Source organism: Castor canadensis, chromosome 13 (genome assembly GCF_047511655.1).
Source record: "Castor canadensis chromosome 13, mCasCan1.hap1v2, whole genome shotgun sequence".
Lineage (NCBI taxonomy): Eukaryota > Metazoa > Chordata > Mammalia > Rodentia > Castoridae > Castor > Castor canadensis.
The window spans coordinates 77,279,873-77,298,056 of record NC_133398.1 but is presented as its reverse complement, the minus strand read 5'-3'; the positions used below and the strand labels follow the sequence as shown (position 1 = coordinate 77,298,056).

The following is an 18,184-nucleotide window of genomic DNA, read 5'->3' as shown; positions in this document are numbered from 1 at the left end:
TGTCTCCACAAACAGCCAACCTCCTCGCAAATAAAATAGGTAGCATGTTAGAGAAGAAGAAAAAACTCACTTACAAATAAATACACTATGGGACCCTAGAGAAGGGGCTAATAATAGAAGGACAAACTTGGGTATTAGAGTGGTAGAGTGTATTATACCGGGTACATAAAACAAATTGAGTCCCCAGTCAAATGCTGGTGGCTCATCCTTGTAATCCTAGCTACTTGGGAGAATGAGATCAGGAGGAGTGTGGTTTGATGCTACTTTGAACAGAAAGCTCAGGAGACCCCATTTCAAGTTATAGCTGGACATGGCCAGACACTTCTATCATACCACCTGCTGTGGGAAGCATAAACAGGAGAATCACAGTCCAGGCCAGCTGGAGCAAGACCCTATCTCAAAAATAACTAGAACAAAAAGGGTTAGAGGAATGATTCAAGTGATAGAGTGCCTGCCAAGCAAGCATGAAGTTCTAAGTTCAAATGCCAGTACCAACAAAAAATAAATAAAAGAAATAAAAAAGGTGTTCTCAAAAGATAAAAAGACCACTTCAATCTGCACATGATACATTACTATAATCACACACACATACGAAGCTCTGTCATCTCTGTTTCTGAGCCTCTAGTGCATTTGGTAATGTTTCTTTACTTTTTTTATTCTTTAATGCTTTAAAATCCAATAAAATTTCAATTGATAAACTGAGTGACTGCTGATTAAATGTCCTTATTTCTTTATAATAATCATGAATAGTGAATTCTAAATGAATTTTAAATGATACACCAGCCACTCCCATTGTTTCTAACCTTAAAATGGCAAGCTTAATTGGCCATCGCACCATATTTGGTGTGGTGGCCATACTCTTCATTAAAGTTTATGAAGCAAGTTCTGACTAATTAATTTTGACAGAACCCCCAAGTGGAAGAAGGTACATAACATGATAATCCCAACTTTAAGGGAACTTTCATTTTGTAGTCCTGGACCATTGTTCTGTAAGTTTTTGCTTATTTATTTTTTTCCTCACAATTATTTTTGTGTTAGCCAGGTTTCTGATCAATGTTGCTTCATTAAAATAAATGATTTGATGAGCAAGGCAGCTTAAGATTCATATTCTGTGGTAATTAACAGATTCTTCTAATTGTTAGAATACTCCCTATGTCTTTCTAGTTCTTTCAACTCATTACTTTTTTTTACTGAAGTTACAGTTCTTAAAGGAATAGTAACAGATACTATAAAACTTCCTCTCTGCATACACACACTGCCTCAAAATACATTAATTTGTGAAAGCAATCCAATAATTTAAAATCTGTTAATTGATGTGCTTTCCTTCCAAAACCAAGTGAAATATCTTTCCTATTTTCCATTTCTACTTTCCCATCTGGGATACTAAAATGCATTTTTAAAGATTACTTTTAGTTGAAAATAATGTAGCAAAACACACATTAAAATCTTAGATGCTTATACTTGAATATATTTTAGTTAGATTTGTAGATCAGATCTCAGTTTCTACTACTACAGAAAGGAGCAAGAGGAAGGGACCAATGTTTATTTTTAAAATGTTCATTCTTTTATGATTATTAAAAATAGAGTTATAATGTTGACTTATGCTTGAGTTATTATGAAGTGATGTTTTTTATGATTGTGTGGCTGAATTCTTTGCCTGGTAATTAACTAATGACAACTTTGCTTCAGACAAAGATGATGAACGTTTAAGAAATACAATAGTGAATCTCTTTATTAAGAGAAAAACAAATGCATATAAAAATATTACTCCAAGGAAGTGTAGTTTTGAGGAGAGAGGAGTGTAAAAGACAAGCCGAATGAGTAAAATTGACTATGGTTATTCACTGCTCTCTGACGCTGACCACATAGCACAATTTATGCAAATACTGTTATTTCTTTGATTGAATGACAGACATTACACCACCTATAAATTTTACTTAAACCATTTTCATATACTTATTTAAGAAGATGTTTAAGTCACAACATGTTCTACATATACATGTGTAAATTCCAATTATTATTAATATACATTGCTGAAGTGTTAACTGACCTGGGCTTTATTTGATGAGGAATAATCAGAACAATTTAGGTTTCTACTTCACAGCTTCCAAAAGGTTGAGTATAAGTTGTCTCATTGGGTGTGCTCAACAACCTGGGGAAAAAGACATTCTTGACTTCATATTACAAGTTGAACAAAAAAAGAAATTACACTCAAACAAAAAGAAAAAAAGGACCAGTCAACAAAGGGTACAGGAAGGGTAAAACATGATTTAAACAGATTATGTTCTATATAACTTACTGCAGCTCAAACAGGAAACCAAAAGAACAAAAAATAAAACAAAACATAAAACAACGTCTACACCTCTCCAAAAGCGTTGGAAAGAAAAAACCAAAAATTTCAGGAATGTAGTAGAATAAATCTTGTCAACTTGTCCATAGAAACAAATATCTTGTTGGTCTTGAGAATCTAAATGAAATTGATCAGAAAGTCTTTGTATAAAGGACATTGTGTAGTCAAATACATGGATATCCTTGATTGAAGACAAAATAACTCAGAGAAATTTTTTATACAATAATTTTAAATCTGACTGGATTTAAATCTGATTTTAGCTCATCTTTGTATAGTTTCTGCCAGCTCTGTGAGGAAGTCTTCCTTTTGATCCTTTCTGACTTCTGAAGTGTGGACAAGGTAAATCTTAAAGTGATTGTAATGACACTCTCAATTTCACTTGTTCAGTGAAGAGGGGTGTCCATAAAGGGAATTTGGCAGGCACCTGTAAATATTATAATTTCATAGAATGAAGGAATAGAATTCAAGGCAGCTTTTGAAGTAGGGACACCCAAAACGGTTTGTGTTGTGAAGTCCCAGGACACTGTTTTCTTAGAAATCATTTTATTCCTGGGTTACTTACTACAAAACTATTGACGATTTGCTTCCAACCTCTTCTTCAGATTGGGTGGAATTATTCTTATCAGAAGATATGACCTGAGGGTCAATAATGTGTATATTTAACAATTTCTCGTGGTGTTTGCATCTGAATACTTGTGAATTATTGTGCATGGGCAAAAATAACCACTAGTAATGTACAATCAAGAAATATCTATGGTTTCCCTGTTTCTTGGACTTCTAGTTGAAGCTCTTTCATTATGTAGCATCAGAAAAGTGACTGTTTAAAATATGTCACATTAAATACAAAACTAGGTTTAGGATGTTGCTGCTTGTGTCAATAATTTCACTAAACCCAGATATGAAAACACAGGGTCAACAACTTCTTTCTGGGACTGCAATCAGTTGTAGCGGCCCTTAGATTTTTGGAACACTGAACAGGAATCAAAAGTTACCTCCTTTAGTTCATGTCAAAGGAGAATTCTAAAGCATTTGCCAGGGTAAAGGAGAGTGAAGAAATATATCCAGAGAGCATTTCAAAATGTTACAATAGAGTCCTATGAGAATTCAGGAAGAAAATAAAATTGTCTACAGAAAGCAAATATTATAACTTCTCTTTAACATTAAATATCAGAAGAAAAGACTAATACCTACACAACTTTGAAGGGACAAAGAGGAAAGCAAGGATTTTCTTTTCTCATTAAGGATGATATTAATACATAACAAAAATAGAAAACATACAGCATGTAAGCTCTATAAATGTAAAGTTTGTGGTCCTTTCCATTTAGGAAATGCACAAGTACTTATTTTGGGCAAATGAATAATAAAACAGTATACAGGACTTTCAAAAGAGTCCTGTACATGTACATGGCATGGGAGTAAATGTAACAATTAAATCCCTCAAATATAGAACAACAAATAAGTAACAGTGTATCATAAAAAGTCCTTTAAAAAAGATATTTAAATAGAATATTAAAATTATGACTTGATGGAAATAAAGTTTACAAATATTACAGCTTATACTTGTAAAACTAAGAGATAAGAGATAGCAGAATGTTAGGAGGAAGGAAAAATATAATTGCCTTTCTTTATATTGGGAAAACTTATTAGGTAATCCATAATTCTTAATTCTTAATTCTTAATTTTTATAATTATAGAAATGTCTTTAAGTATGACTCAAAATAGTTATAAGGAAAAACCTGAGCTAACACACACACACAACCACACATATGTACATATAGGAAATTAAAGTGCGGGAGAAGAGAAGGAGAAGAAGAGCAAGAGAGTGAGAGAGAAAAAAGAGAGAGATCATCAGATAAAGCACAATTTCAAAAACATTAATTAAGTATGATTATGAGGGCCAAGTTATTGATAAAGGGACAGTTAATGATACTGTCATTAGGAGAAAGAGCACTGTTTAATACAACAATGAGAAGCTGGAGGACTCCTCTCTAGGATGAGAAAAGCAGGACAGACACTAGCAGGACTGCTTTAAGCTAAGAGGACATTATCAGAAACTATAACCACACACTAGCTATTACAAAACAAATAAAAATAGGAACATAAGAAAAACTCTTAAAGCTTAAATTCAGTATTTGATGCAGATTTAGAATAATATTTATTTTGGTTGTTTGGAGTAAAATTTAAGTATTGATACATTTATACACATACATACATATAAACATGCATAGAGAACACTTGAAAGGATATTTTCTTCTTTCCTTCCATATTTTGCTAAATAAACATTCAATTTTGGAATTTCCCATGAGGGAAATGAATAAAACAAAGTATTCTGATTTCTCACCATGCAGTGATCACCACAATTCACATTTTAATGCATATTTTCAGCTTATTTTTGATGTTTACAATTTGCAGTCCTTCTGCATTTATTTTTAATAGCACTACTATTATTATTGCATATTATGTTATAAACCTATGTGCAAGTGTTTTTTAATTCATAGTTAATAAGTATACATCTTTCTAGGGTAGAGTATGATGTTTCAGTACATTTATAGATAGCAGAATGATTAATTCAGGATAATAGAAAAAAAATAAGGTTGAGTTTATTGCTGGGTATATGAATGAATACCCTACAAGATGAGAATGCATCTCATTATTTAAATAGAAATTCTGATAGTGTATTCTGGAAATCCCTGGGCATCCTCAGGAGCTTTCAGAGGCTTGAGGATGTTCAAATTGTTTTCATAATAATTATAAGGTGTTATTTACCTTTTTAACTGTGTGGAGATTGCTATTGATGACATTCCAATGCTGGGTAAGTTGCCAGCATCTTAAATAGATCAAGGCAGTGGCACCAAATTAAATAATCATTACATTCCCTATCACAATGCATTCAAAAGAAAAATGCAAATTTTATTACAAAATGTATTTGATGAAGCAGCAAAATCATTAATACTATTAATTTCCAAACATTCACAACATATCTTTGTAATGTTCTGAGAAACTGAGTTGGAAATATCGATAAGGAACTTTTGCTGTTTGCAGAAGAATGACTGTCTCTAGCATTTGTGCATTGTTTGAGTTGCAAGCTGAAATAGTCATTTTTTGTGGAACAATGTTTATGCTTGACAGAAAGACTGAAGGCAGATAATGTATTTTGAGATTTGAGTATTCAACTGACTTTTATTTATTTTTTTGCAGGAACTGGGATTTGAATTCAGGGTCTCATGTTTGCTAGGCAGGTGCTCTACAAAATAAGCTATGACCCCCAGACACCCAAAAGACATTTTTGAAAATAAATGGAGTGCATCTATAACATCAAGGAAAACAACTGATTTCACTTTTTTTTTGTCAACATAAATTTGCAGACTGTGCCTGGTGCCAGTGGCTCACACCTGTAATACTATCTATTCAGCAGGCAGAGATCAGGGGGATTGCAGTTTGAAGCCAGCCCACACGAATAGTTCATGAGACCCTATTTCAAAAAACCCATCACAAAAAAAAGCTGGTAGAGTGTCTCAAGGTATAAGCCCTGAGTTCAAGCCCAAGCACTGCAAAAAAAAAAAAAAAAAAAGCCATCCAGGCTATAAGTAAAAATTAGAATTTTGGAAAACTTGTATTTCCCACTTAGATTTGAGAGTTTTTTGGAGTTTTCTGATGAGATTGATGATGATAGTAATGAATATGATTTTTGTATCTTATAACCCAAAAATCTATAACTCAATGAACTGATACTAAGTGACAAAAATGATGTTACAAAATTCAAAATACAAAATCAACCTATGGACTTTAATATAACTGAGAATGAAAAAATTCCTCAATATAATTGCAGGTTCTACATCACACACATTGTAACTAATGTTTACAAAAAATTTTAAAGTGCATTTGCCCAATTTTGTGACATTGTCAAATAAAATTGTTTATAATAATCTGAAAAGTTTATTGAAATACTTCCTCCTTTTTTTTCCAAAAGGTACCCGTGGAGACTTCAAATTTCCTTCATCTACTTTAAGCAAGAAAACTTCTTAAGTAGATTGAAGCAGAGAAGATAGGAAAATCCAGCTATCTTCTACTGCATGTGATAAAAAAGAAGTTGCAAAAATGTAAAACAAAGTTAATCTTATTATTTCTGTGCTGAAAATGTAGTAATTTTTAAACAAAAATGTGTTATTGATGTTAGCATGCAATAAATTTATTATTCTTATTCTTCTCAGTTTTAACTTCCAATCTAGTAAGAATGATTAGATAAAAGATCAAAAAGAATTAACCTAGAAGGTAACACACATGCACAGGAAATTAATGTGAGTCAACTCCCTGTATAGCTATCCTTATCTCAACTAGCAAAAACCCTGTTCCTTCCTATTATTGCTCATACTCTCTCTTCAACAAAATTAGAAATAAGGGCAAAATAGTTTCTGCCGGGTATCACGGGGGTAGGGGGAGAGGGAAGGGGTGGAGTGGGAGGTAAGGGAGGGGGCGGGGGGGCAGAGAGAAGAAATGACCCAAGCATTGTATGCACATATGAATAATAAAAAAATAAAAATTAAAAAATAAACAATTTATAGTTCTCAATGATTTTGAGAGTATAAAAAATGTTCTCATGTCAGATATTTGTGAATTTGAAACCAGAAATTATATGGACTTAATTTATGACTACAATGAAAACAAAACTACCAGCTAGTTAAAAAATACATTTAAAATTAAGAAATAATAGAATATAAGAATGCTCATATTTATGTAACCCAATTTTGTATAAAATAAAAAATAAAAATTTAATACTTCACAAAACTTAGAAATAGCAGCAATGAACGCCCAGTATAAAGAGCTACTATTGGGATATTCCCAATCAGTGGGCTCAGAGGCAGCTAGCAATGGCAGTCATGTGTTTCAGATTATGTTTGTCATTGTCATTTTAATTTGCTTTTAACAATTTAGCTGATTATCTGTGAAGTAAATGTATACCTTTGTATGAGTTCACATTAATCCATCTAAAAATCATTACAAACACATAAACACATAATTATTTTCTGTTACTTCAGAAAATATTGTATATAAAACAGTCCTCTTGGACTCTGTGGTCTTGTCTGGTGGCCTCTTCATCCCCTTCTTCAGCTGCTCAGCTCACCCATAAGTACTCCAATGTGTGCTTGCATCAGTACTAATTGAGGGAGACTGAAAAGATTGACCAAGGAGGAGAATCTATGAAAGGCACATACATGTTTGTTTTTCTTTTAGCTACAGATGTTTCTTTGTTGGTCAAAATGAAAAACTGTTAAATAAAGCAAAATCAATTAAGTTAGCCCAACTAATCTTATTAAATTTACTATGGATGAATAATCTATTTCAAGAAAAGGTCTGTTTTTCCATCAAGTTGTCATATTTGTGTCTCACTTATTTCATTAATGTATCATATAGAGGAGTGTGTCATGATGAGGACTTAAGTCCTCACTGTCTTGTCTTAGATAAAAATGAAAAAAATAATCACTAATCATGAACCTGCCCAGATGTCACTTCAAATGTAAAATCATAAATTCAATGTAAACACAAATAACTTAGTGAAAGATCACATGTGAATGCACAAACAATAACTAAAATGTATAGTCAAAAATACCAGAAATCAAGAGTTGATAATGTTAATACTGGTGTCCAGAAGGGAGGACAAACATCTGTGACGTGTAGGCTTTATAACCAAGGCGTTCTTTTAGAAACAGTCCATGATCACTTAACCCTGAAAGAAGAATCGCAGTGCTGAGGTATTCAGTGCAGGTGGGAGGGAGGCCAACATCACCTGTCCAAAAGTGTAGGTGGAGTCTTGTGCTCTTCACATCCTAGCACATAGATCACTGCCTTTTTGCTTAGGGCAGCTCTGACTTCCCTCTCTTGGAGTCATCTGACTTTTACCTTGAGTGTTCTTTCTCATCAGTGAAGGACTCAAGAGAAAGACATCATAAAATATATAAGCTGGGAAGTATCTTGGTGATCCCTTAAATCCTCAATATGTAGATTGAAGACATTGAAACTTTATACTCTCTATCTTCCAAGGTCATACTGATCCTTGGTGGTGGAACTGAATCATTTGACTTGAAATCCAGCCTTTTTTCCACCCGCTACACTTCTAGTTACAAGCTATAGGTTCACTCTGAGAATTTCTGTGATCACACATTATTTATAGTCTACCCAGACTACAAAATTTGCAGGGAAATGTGTCTTATTAGTAATATATTCTCCAGCTTTGCCAATTTTATACTTTTACTCTTTCTGCTTTATCCACTCACCCTCCCCACATTCCTGCTTGCTAGACCCTATTCCATATGGGATACTTGGCTTTTTAGCCCCATACTCATCAACTTAACTATTTCTTTCATAGCTGTCATCTATTTATTTGACTATATCATTCTCATGGGTTCTCAGTAGATATTTCAGAAAAGATGTATATCATCTAAGAATTTAATACTATTGAGACTGATGTGCAGTCCCTCAGATAGTTGAAGGATGCTTTATTGAAAGTCACTGGAACATCTTGGAAGATTTCCAATGAAGTTTTTAGTTAGGAAGAGGCTTAACTTAGATAACTAAATATGCTGTTTTGCAATGTTAAAATTTCTTGGTATATAAGCTTAGTTTGGGATTTTCTGTTAAATATTAAAATCTGATTATTATTAATAATTCATTAAAAATAGTATCTGAATAAAGTCCTATGTAAGTGAGAGAGCAATCAGACTATATGAATTAGCTAGTGGCCATCCCTTGCCTCCTGTGTGTCTAGTTAGGTATGGCCAGTTATTATGGGCACAGTTGGATGTGAGAAGTTAATTGCACCCAATCAGGATAACACAGAACCTGCAGAGTACAGTGAGAGTCTAGTGTCCACTGAAGATCATCCCTCTGAAATGTTCCTCCAGCTGTAGGCATTTCAATAAACTGATACAGTGTTAATATTGAGTTTGTTCAGCATTTTCTTAGCATCAGCACCATATGAACCATGTCAGGAACACAGTGGGAACCTTGACTCCTATCCTTGATTATTGCAAAAATGAGATACAAAACCAAAGATGCTGAACCAATAAAAAGTATGTTTTCAATTTAAAATGTTGCTAGAAGGGTCACTTGGTTTAGCAAATCCAACACGTTAGAGTTTGGCAGAAAGAAATGTTATAGGGGGAAGGAAAATCAACAGTAAGGAAGAAAATTTCTTGACTTTAAAACCATGGGACTTCTACTTCTGGTGTTTGGGCCAAATTTTTTGTAAAAGCTGGACAAAATATATTTTTTAAAAATTGATTGGGAGGCATTTGAGCACTAATAAATGAGTGACAAGAATGAGTCTGTCTTTTGAGATTGCTTCTCCCTTGAGAAAATTTGCTGACTATATGATGAGAGTCTGAGAATAACAGCAATGCTTTTGGTATTCTTGCAAGGTTGAGGAAAATGATTGGAAATGACTAATTTTTAAAAGTTAAATTAATTATTTAATATATATGAGTTGCCATGCAATGCCTGGGATGTGGAGGCAAACACACACACATACACATACACACACACAGACCCCAAACCATGGCTTTTACAAAGTCCTATAAGCCATTGGTAGTAGCAAATGTCTCCAAACAGCCCATAGGTCTGCTGATCAGAGAATGAATGTTTTATAATAGGAGTAGAATACTAATTGCTCTTGGACTTAGAATAATGATTGTTACACATATTTTGATTTCAAATGTAAGCAATGTTCTACTGCAGTTTTAAGTAATAGAAAATGAGTTATTGTGTTGACCTCAGGAAAAAAAACAACTAGAATGGTGCAAAATTTTCTTACTATACACAATAGCCAAGTTATGGAAACAGCCAAGATGCCGCACTACTGACGAATGGATTAAGAAAATGTGGTATTTATACACAATGGACTTTTATGCAGCCATGAACAATGAAATGTTATCACTCACAGATAAATGGATGGAATTAGAGAGCATCATTCTGAGTGAGGTTAGCCTGGCCCAAAAGACCAAAAATCGTATGTTCTCCCTCATATGTGGACATTAGATCAAGGGTAAACACAACAAGGGGATTGGACTTTGAGCACATGATAAAAGCGAGTGCACACAAGGGAGGTATGAGGATAGGTAAGACACCTAAAATCTAGATAGCATTTGTTGCCCTCAATGCAGAGAAACTAAAGCAGATACTTTAAAGCAACTGAGGCCAATAAGAGAAGGGGACCAGGAACTAGAGAAAAGGTTAGATCAAGAAGAATTAACCTAGAAAGTAACACACATGCACAGGAAATCAATGTGAATCAACTCCCTATATAGCTATCCTTATCTCAACTAGCAAACATCCTTGGTCCTTCCTGTTATTGCTTATACTCTCTCTTCAACAAAATTAGAGATAAGGGCAAAATAGTTTCTGCCGGGTAGTGAGGGGATGGGGGGGAAGGGGGAGTGGGGAGTAAGGGAGGGGGTTGAGGAAGGGGGGAGAAATGACTCAAACGTTGTATGCACATATGAATAAAAAAAAAGAATGGTGCAAAATTTTCTTGAGAAACATCAATAATATCAATACTCTTAGGTATCTAAAAGACCACTGATGTTAAACATATACATACTTCATATCTGGAAAACTAATAATTTTATACTTTAAGATAAAACACAGGATACAGCATTTAAGAGTACCAAAACATAAATATTTATTGAGTGATCTAAAAATAGCATTATAGCCACATTATTAAAATTTACAAATCCATTTTATTTGAGAAATCTAGTCTATTTTGTCTATTATTATTAATTTGTTTTTCTCTTGAAATATTTAATTTTTACAGTTATTTTGCTTTTTTTTTCTCAGAAAATATAATAGATTAACAATTGGGAAAGCTACTCTCTTCTAGTTTCAGCTGAAGTTTTTTTATATCTTTTATTCATATGCACATACAATGTTTGGGTCATTTCTCCTCTCTTACCCCCATCCCCTTGCTTCCAGGCAGAAACTATTTTGCCCTTATCTCTAATTTTGTTGAAGAGAGAGTATAAGCAATAATAAGAAGGACCAAGGGTTTTTGTTGGTTGAGATAAGGATAGCTATACAGGGAGTTTCCTCGCATTGCTTTCATGTACACATGTGTTACATTCTAAATTGATTCTACTCGAACTGACCTTTCTCTAGTTCCTGTTCTCCTTCTCCTATTGGCCTCTGTCACTTTAAAGTTTCTGCATTAGTTCCTTTGCATTGAGAACATCAAATGCTCTCATGTCTTTTTTGGTTCCTTATCTATCCTCATACCTCTCTTGTGTGCTCTTGCCTTATCATGTGACCAAATATTTGAAAGATAATTCTTACTTTACCATATGCAAATTATCTTCTACTAACGTCTCTGCTTGCCCTGTCATTCCAGCAAGGGAGGTCAAGCCATTCTCTGCAACTTCTCTCTCAACCGCCACCTTCATTCGTCATCAATTATGAGCAATCCTCCATCCTCCATCTTCAGCATCCTTTTAATTCCTACCTGTTCTCGTAGCTCTTGTTTACTATCGACAGGACTATTTTAGAAGTTTCTTTAGTAGTTTCCTGTTCCGGGATTCACTCTTTTCTTCTATCCTTTGCCAGTAGCCTTTCTGGTAAACATGATGGTAATCATGTTGATTTCCTATTGCCGCTATTAGCTTCCATTCTAGTCATGGTTATACTCTAACCTCCTACCACTCCCAGTAGATTTTAGCAGTTTTCTCAAATAGCTCAAGTTTGTCAAGATCTAGAACCAATTATATCTGTTTTTCCCTCTGACATGAACGTACTTTTGCTTTTCTCTGTCTAGGAATTCTTACTTAGTCTGAATAACCCAAGTCAAATATTAGTACCTCTAGAAAACATTCCTTTGCTATTAGCAAAAAAACTCCCATTTTATAGTGAGATTGGCAAAGAAGGAAAAAGGTATTCATAAAAGATACTAGGGAAGAATTTTGGAATCCTGAAACTATAAGGGAGAAACAAGTTTTGGTGATTTCTATTGGAAAACATTGAGGCTGTCTGGAACAGGGAGGTTGATTTTGGGAGATAGTTTGAAATTTATTAGCCAGACATTTCTCAAAAGATTATATCTTCAGATTCAAAATTAAACTACTTCAACTAAGTATCATTGTAGCATTAATCACTAGTATGTACCAGATGCTCAATACACATGAATGAAATATAAAATTGAATGTATATGCTAAGTAATTATACAGTTATTTTATGCCAATTACAACTAAAATATTGGAATTGCCATTAAAATAATTGAAATTCTTATTGACTTTGTTCCCTCCTGAGCATAGTTCCTGATATTAGTCAAAATTGAGTATTATTTTCAAATTATTATCCATATATGTTTATTTCAATAAATGTGTCCCATTTGGAATTGTTCTGCCCTAAGGTTAAGTAGGGCTCAGTGCTTCTATTCAAAGGAATATATACACTCAGGCACTAGATAAAAATAGATGTTTTACTAAAGATTACATAAGGAAGAAAGAGCATAGAAGTTATACATTTCAATTCTTAATATTTTAACCTCACAATACTGGCAAATTACCATCTGGTCTCATTTCAGCTATCTCTTCTCTTTCTCAAAAGCCACCAAACTTCTGTACCTTTTGAGTTCCTTCTACTGACCCTGTTCATTCCCTGGCCTCACTGGTGTCAACTATTCTATTCCAAATCCTTTTAGATCATTTCTTATTTCAAACAATTTACTTTGGATCCTCTAATTTTATATTTTTATTTCAACCAACTAATCTTATCTTCACAATGCAACAATATATTGGGCTTGCTCATAAACAAAAAGTCCTCTGTAGATAACTATATCTACTTTTAATAGATTAAGGAAGTATATAAACTGATATAAACCTTCAAATATGTTTTTGCCATAAATGTCAATAAAGAACAAAATATTTATTTTCTCCCTTCCAAATTCTTTAAGTGCTAAAATCTTAAGTAACATGTGTGTACCACAAATACTTAGAAGTCTGTACATCTCATTCCATTCTAAGAACCACATGTGTAGCTAACCTGCTGAAACAGAGAACAGAATAGTCTTTGCATGTTTTCAACATTTTTTTCTTCTAAAAAAGGAGATGGCTTAATTAGAGAATAGTTTTGAGAAACAAACAAAAAATTGTGTCAGTGTTTGAATACATATCTTTAAGAAACTGTAAGGATTTTCTTAATAGAACTAGATTTTTATACTATATACTATAATAAGGATTTCTTTTTATATACTCCTTGAAAGTTTTTCTACTTTTCTAATGAAGACTATTTTATTAGTGACCACTGATTTGACAAATTTTACTAAAGTCTGATTGACTTAGAACAGGTCAAAGCCTCTAACTCAATTTTAGAGCACATTTGAAGCTTGCTTATGAGCTTTCTGTTTGAATGCAACCTCCACACTACCAAATCCAGTGAAAGAAAACATCCTATTCCCCTTTACTTCTATATGGCAAATTTCAATAATAATGACAATTATTCATCTTGGAAAACATCCACTTGAAAACTTATCAGTTGTGAGACTGTCTACAGACAGTGTACCCCTCTTACCTAACCTTGTGTGATTAGACAATGACTCAACTTTAAAGAGGAGGGACTTCTAAAATCATTATCATCACATATACTGAGTAATAATTTCACTACATCAGGGACTTATAATCTTAATGTAGTGTAATATTTTCATGGAGAACTAATAGTTTTGAATATGGTGTATCTTAGCACAAGGCTCTAGTTCTCTGGGATATTATTTTCCCTGCAGACATCTCTACTTTTGATCTTTTCTCCTGTAAGTTTTAGTTTTTGCTTAATAGTATATCAGGAAGAATTAAAGTAGATCTACCACCAACTGATAATCATATTACCAAAAGTTTGTGCTTCAGTGATCATCCTTCTTCCACCCTCTTTATCCAGCATATGTACTACAACAATAGAGAAAAATTGTGTACTGAGAACTTTCTGCCTGCCAAGTACTGTGTTAGATTCTTTGTGTAGATGAATCACTCAATTTTATAGAAAATGTATTCTTATCTCTTCTTTAATAGAGGATGAAAAAAGGTCAAGATAGATTAATTTACTCAAGGTGATAGAAATGCCAAATGGTGATTTCAAAGTACATGTGTTTTCTACTTGGCCATGAAAAACTGTTCACACATACAAACCTTCAAAAAAGCACTAGATGTCATATTTTTATATCCTGTCTAATATTCTATATGATTTCTAATAAAATAGGGACAGAAAGCACTTCAGAGTATTTACTCTGTACCAATCATGACCATAAGTATAATACAATTAATTAGGTACATGTACTCTGGTCCCCTATGTTGTTGCCAGGTATTGTGTTAGTCATTTTGATATCAGTCTTGTGTGATATTATTGAGGCTTCAGACAACTTCAAGATAGGAATTAAGCTAACCATTATAGAAACAAAGACACTGATCAAAGAAGTGAATTAGTTAACACAAGTTCATAGTGCTAGTAAGTGCCAATATCTGAATTCACACTGAGATGTTACTGTCCATTGCCGCCCTTTTTCCTTCTGCCACCCAGACTCCCCCTTCTCAACACAACTGAAGCCCATGACATCTGCTGAACATGAATGTTTGATCTTCTTGTGCACTGCCTGATAGTGTAATAATTTTGCATCTGGATGTGAAATGTTTATAAAAATGGAAGTCATACCTTTACCATAAGCCCCTGTGACTATAATGCTCTTGAGCTGGAATGTTTCAAAGTAAGATTTCTGACTCTCACAAGGTCAACCTGAGCCCTGCTTGTAGCCTATCTGTATGTTTTTAGTTGAATACAGATCTTCGCATGGGAAGACCCTTCTCACCAATGCAGACCACACTGGCAATGTGTAGATCTCATGTAGCAGTAGAGGAATAAGAGGAGGTTTGCTTAGATGGAATAGGTGCTAAATTGTCTTAGCAAATGGTGGATAACAAAGGCACAATACATGTTGTCCTCATAGTCAGGCCATTGTCTCTAGAAATATTTTATCTCTTGGTCTAGAATTGAGAAGGAAGTTGAAAGGCTGATGCAATGGTGTACCAAGATAGAGAAGGAATAGAAAACAGGAGCAGTCCATCCCAAGCACAGGCAATAAGAAAGTGAGTTATCCTTGAAAATGTAAAGCCAACAATCAATCTTATTTAAACAGTCGGTCTGCTTCTCATTTTCTCCTTATCAGAAACAACAAGAGTAATAAGATATCTCCCCACCAGTGTAGATCACTCCCAACCCTCATCTGTAAGCCACTGGAAATTCAGACCTGCCTTTTCTTGAACACAGTTGTAAACACCTTTCAAGCCATAGCTCTTCTACAGGCTTAGGTTTAAGAAGTCTGGTCTAGAATTTATTGAGTTCTCATTGTTTGCTACTGTTTCCTTTGAATTCTATATACTAAAGGATTCATGCAGTTTTGTTTCAAAATCAACCTGTGATCATTGAGATCTTAAATGTAATAAGCAGCCCTCATTCCTCAACAACATTGTACCTACAGGTATCTGGAACTTTGTAGTGTACCTGTGCTCTAATACCATTTTCTCATTGTGCTCAGTGTAACCTTGACAACCTGGAAAGGGAAATGCTACGAAACTGTTCCCTGATCAAGCAGGACATGCGCAGGATAATCAGACAAGTTTATTCTTTTCTGACATTGACCATTCTTGGGACACTTGTTCATTTTAATCCTCTGGATGAAATCTAGAACACGCCCAAAGATTTCCCTGTCATGCAGATTTTCCTTTTTAAGATAAGGTCTTGCTGTGTTTGGCTTTGAATTCACCATCATCCTGCTTCAGTCTCCCAAGAATGTCTTTACAAGAATGGCTTTACAGGCATGATCCACCATGCTAGACTTTGCACTGTTAGATATTGAAAAGTCCAGTTACTTTCAGGCATAATATGGTCTTCTGTGCCAAAATTAAAAATGTCTCAATTTAAGGTAGCAAACCAGTACTGGGAAAGGTGACAATGGCTCATATGTTCAGTCTATAGCTTAACTGTCTAGCTTACAATATTCATTGTTGGAGAAGAAGGAGTGAGGACACAGAAAAGGGTTTATATGCCTGGCCAGCACCAATCTCCTATTGACTTCCTTTGGCTATGGAAGATACCTCAACCTCATGCTTTCTTTCATAGAGCATTTCCATGGGTGTTTCAGCCAGGGTTCTCCAGAGAAACAAAACCAGAAGGATTTAAAGAGGTATATAACAGGAACTTAACAGGATTTGACTCACACAATTGTGGAGGCTAACTCCCATGATTTGCTGTCCACCGGCTGAAGAACCAAGAGAGGAACTCGTGGTATAATTTCATCTGAGGTTAAATGCATGAGAATTGGAGTAATAACACTGGGAGAAGTCCCAGAATCTGAAAGTCCAGGAACCGCAGCAGAGATGTCTGACAGAAAGAACAGATGTGCATCACTACTCAGGACAAGAGAGCGAACTCACTGTTTGTCTTTTTTGTTCTATCAGGGCTCTTAATAGGTTGGATGGTACATGTCCACAGTGGAGAATACAGGTTTTCTCTACTCAGTTTACTCATTCCAATACTGATCCTTTGTGGAAACAATTTCACAGAGATAACCCCAAAAGTATTTTATCAGCTATATGGGCTTGGTTCAGTGAAACTGGCACATGAAATTAATGATCACACCCTCTAATTTGGGAAATTAGCACCTCTAATTACTTTGATGTAGATAAACACTTCTGTTTCATTATCATTCCTTGCTTATCACCCCTTCCTTGCATTGATGTATTCAATAACTACATACAGACACTTTTTGCTGAGGTCTTCTTATCTTTGTAGATGGCCTCCTTCCTTGGGGTATAAAGATGTTAGTAGCCAGGTACCTCTATCCAACATCACCTTTGTTTTCATTAAGCCGTTAGAACAACTCTAGCTGCAGCCCTTTATTTTTTTATATGTCAGGCAGCAGCCAGATACCAATTTGCAGAATCCCCCAAGTTGTAAGATTCATATGTCACAGTCTCCTTGAAACCCTCCTAATTAACCTTGGACTGAAACTAAGTTCTCATCCTAATCTGTATGGAAGCAGAGGAAATTTTCTCATGCTACAACTTTCCAGAGTAAATTCTCCCTCTAATCTCCAACTCCTCTTATAGTGGCCAGCTTGAATCCCTGTATTCCTGATGTCATTGGCAGAAATTGCTCAAGAGTAGAGGAATTGTAAAACTGGATTGTCTCTACTATTTTCAAGTTCCATCCAGATTTTTTAGCATTTCACTTTAAAGACAGAAGTGTGGAACCCTATGGTATTGGAGTCTCATTAACAAGACTAGGGAAAATTCCACTTTAGCATGTAGTAACAATTCTTATTAACATTTATATACTACACTCCTGTTTCATAAGGTTTCTGGAGATCAGAATAACAAGATCTCAGTATTTGTGGGTGGATTGTTTTGCAGGAATTTTGTTAATCTCACATTAAATTCTTACATAAGGAATTTATAGAGATTAAATATTATACAACACTTTGATGGAAGAGAGAGCCCCTGTGTCACAGTGCACATTTCCTCCCTCAATAAAGCAGGTTCTTATTTCTCAGACCAATGAGAACTATTATAAGCATATATACTCCTGCTTTTGAGAGTTCCATGTGTCAGCCACTTTAGGTATGGATTCTAAATATAGATGGATACATGATAGATGGATCCAAGCTCCACTTGTTATGGTCATTGTATATTAGTCAGTATTCTGACTTTATAATGAAATATATGAGACTGTGTAACTTATACAGAAAAGGGGATTATTTATTCACAGTTTGGGAGGATGAAAGCTGAAACAGTATAGTGCTGGCTCTGGCAA

At 34.4% G+C, this 18,184-nt stretch overlaps 1 long non-coding RNA gene across 2 annotated transcripts in view; it reads left to right on the top strand.

Annotated features, from left to right (window-relative positions):
• LOC141415445 (uncharacterized) overlaps window positions 1-6,763 on the top strand; it is a 297,301-nt gene extending 290,538 nt beyond the window's left edge. For both annotated transcript variants that reach the window (XR_012440477.1, XR_012440479.1), the window contains one exon: window positions 6,321-6,763. This is a non-coding gene — a long non-coding RNA (uncharacterized lncRNA). The remainder of the gene's footprint in view (window positions 1-6,320) is intronic.
• The last annotated feature ends 11,421 nt before the right edge of the window (window positions 6,764-18,184 follow it).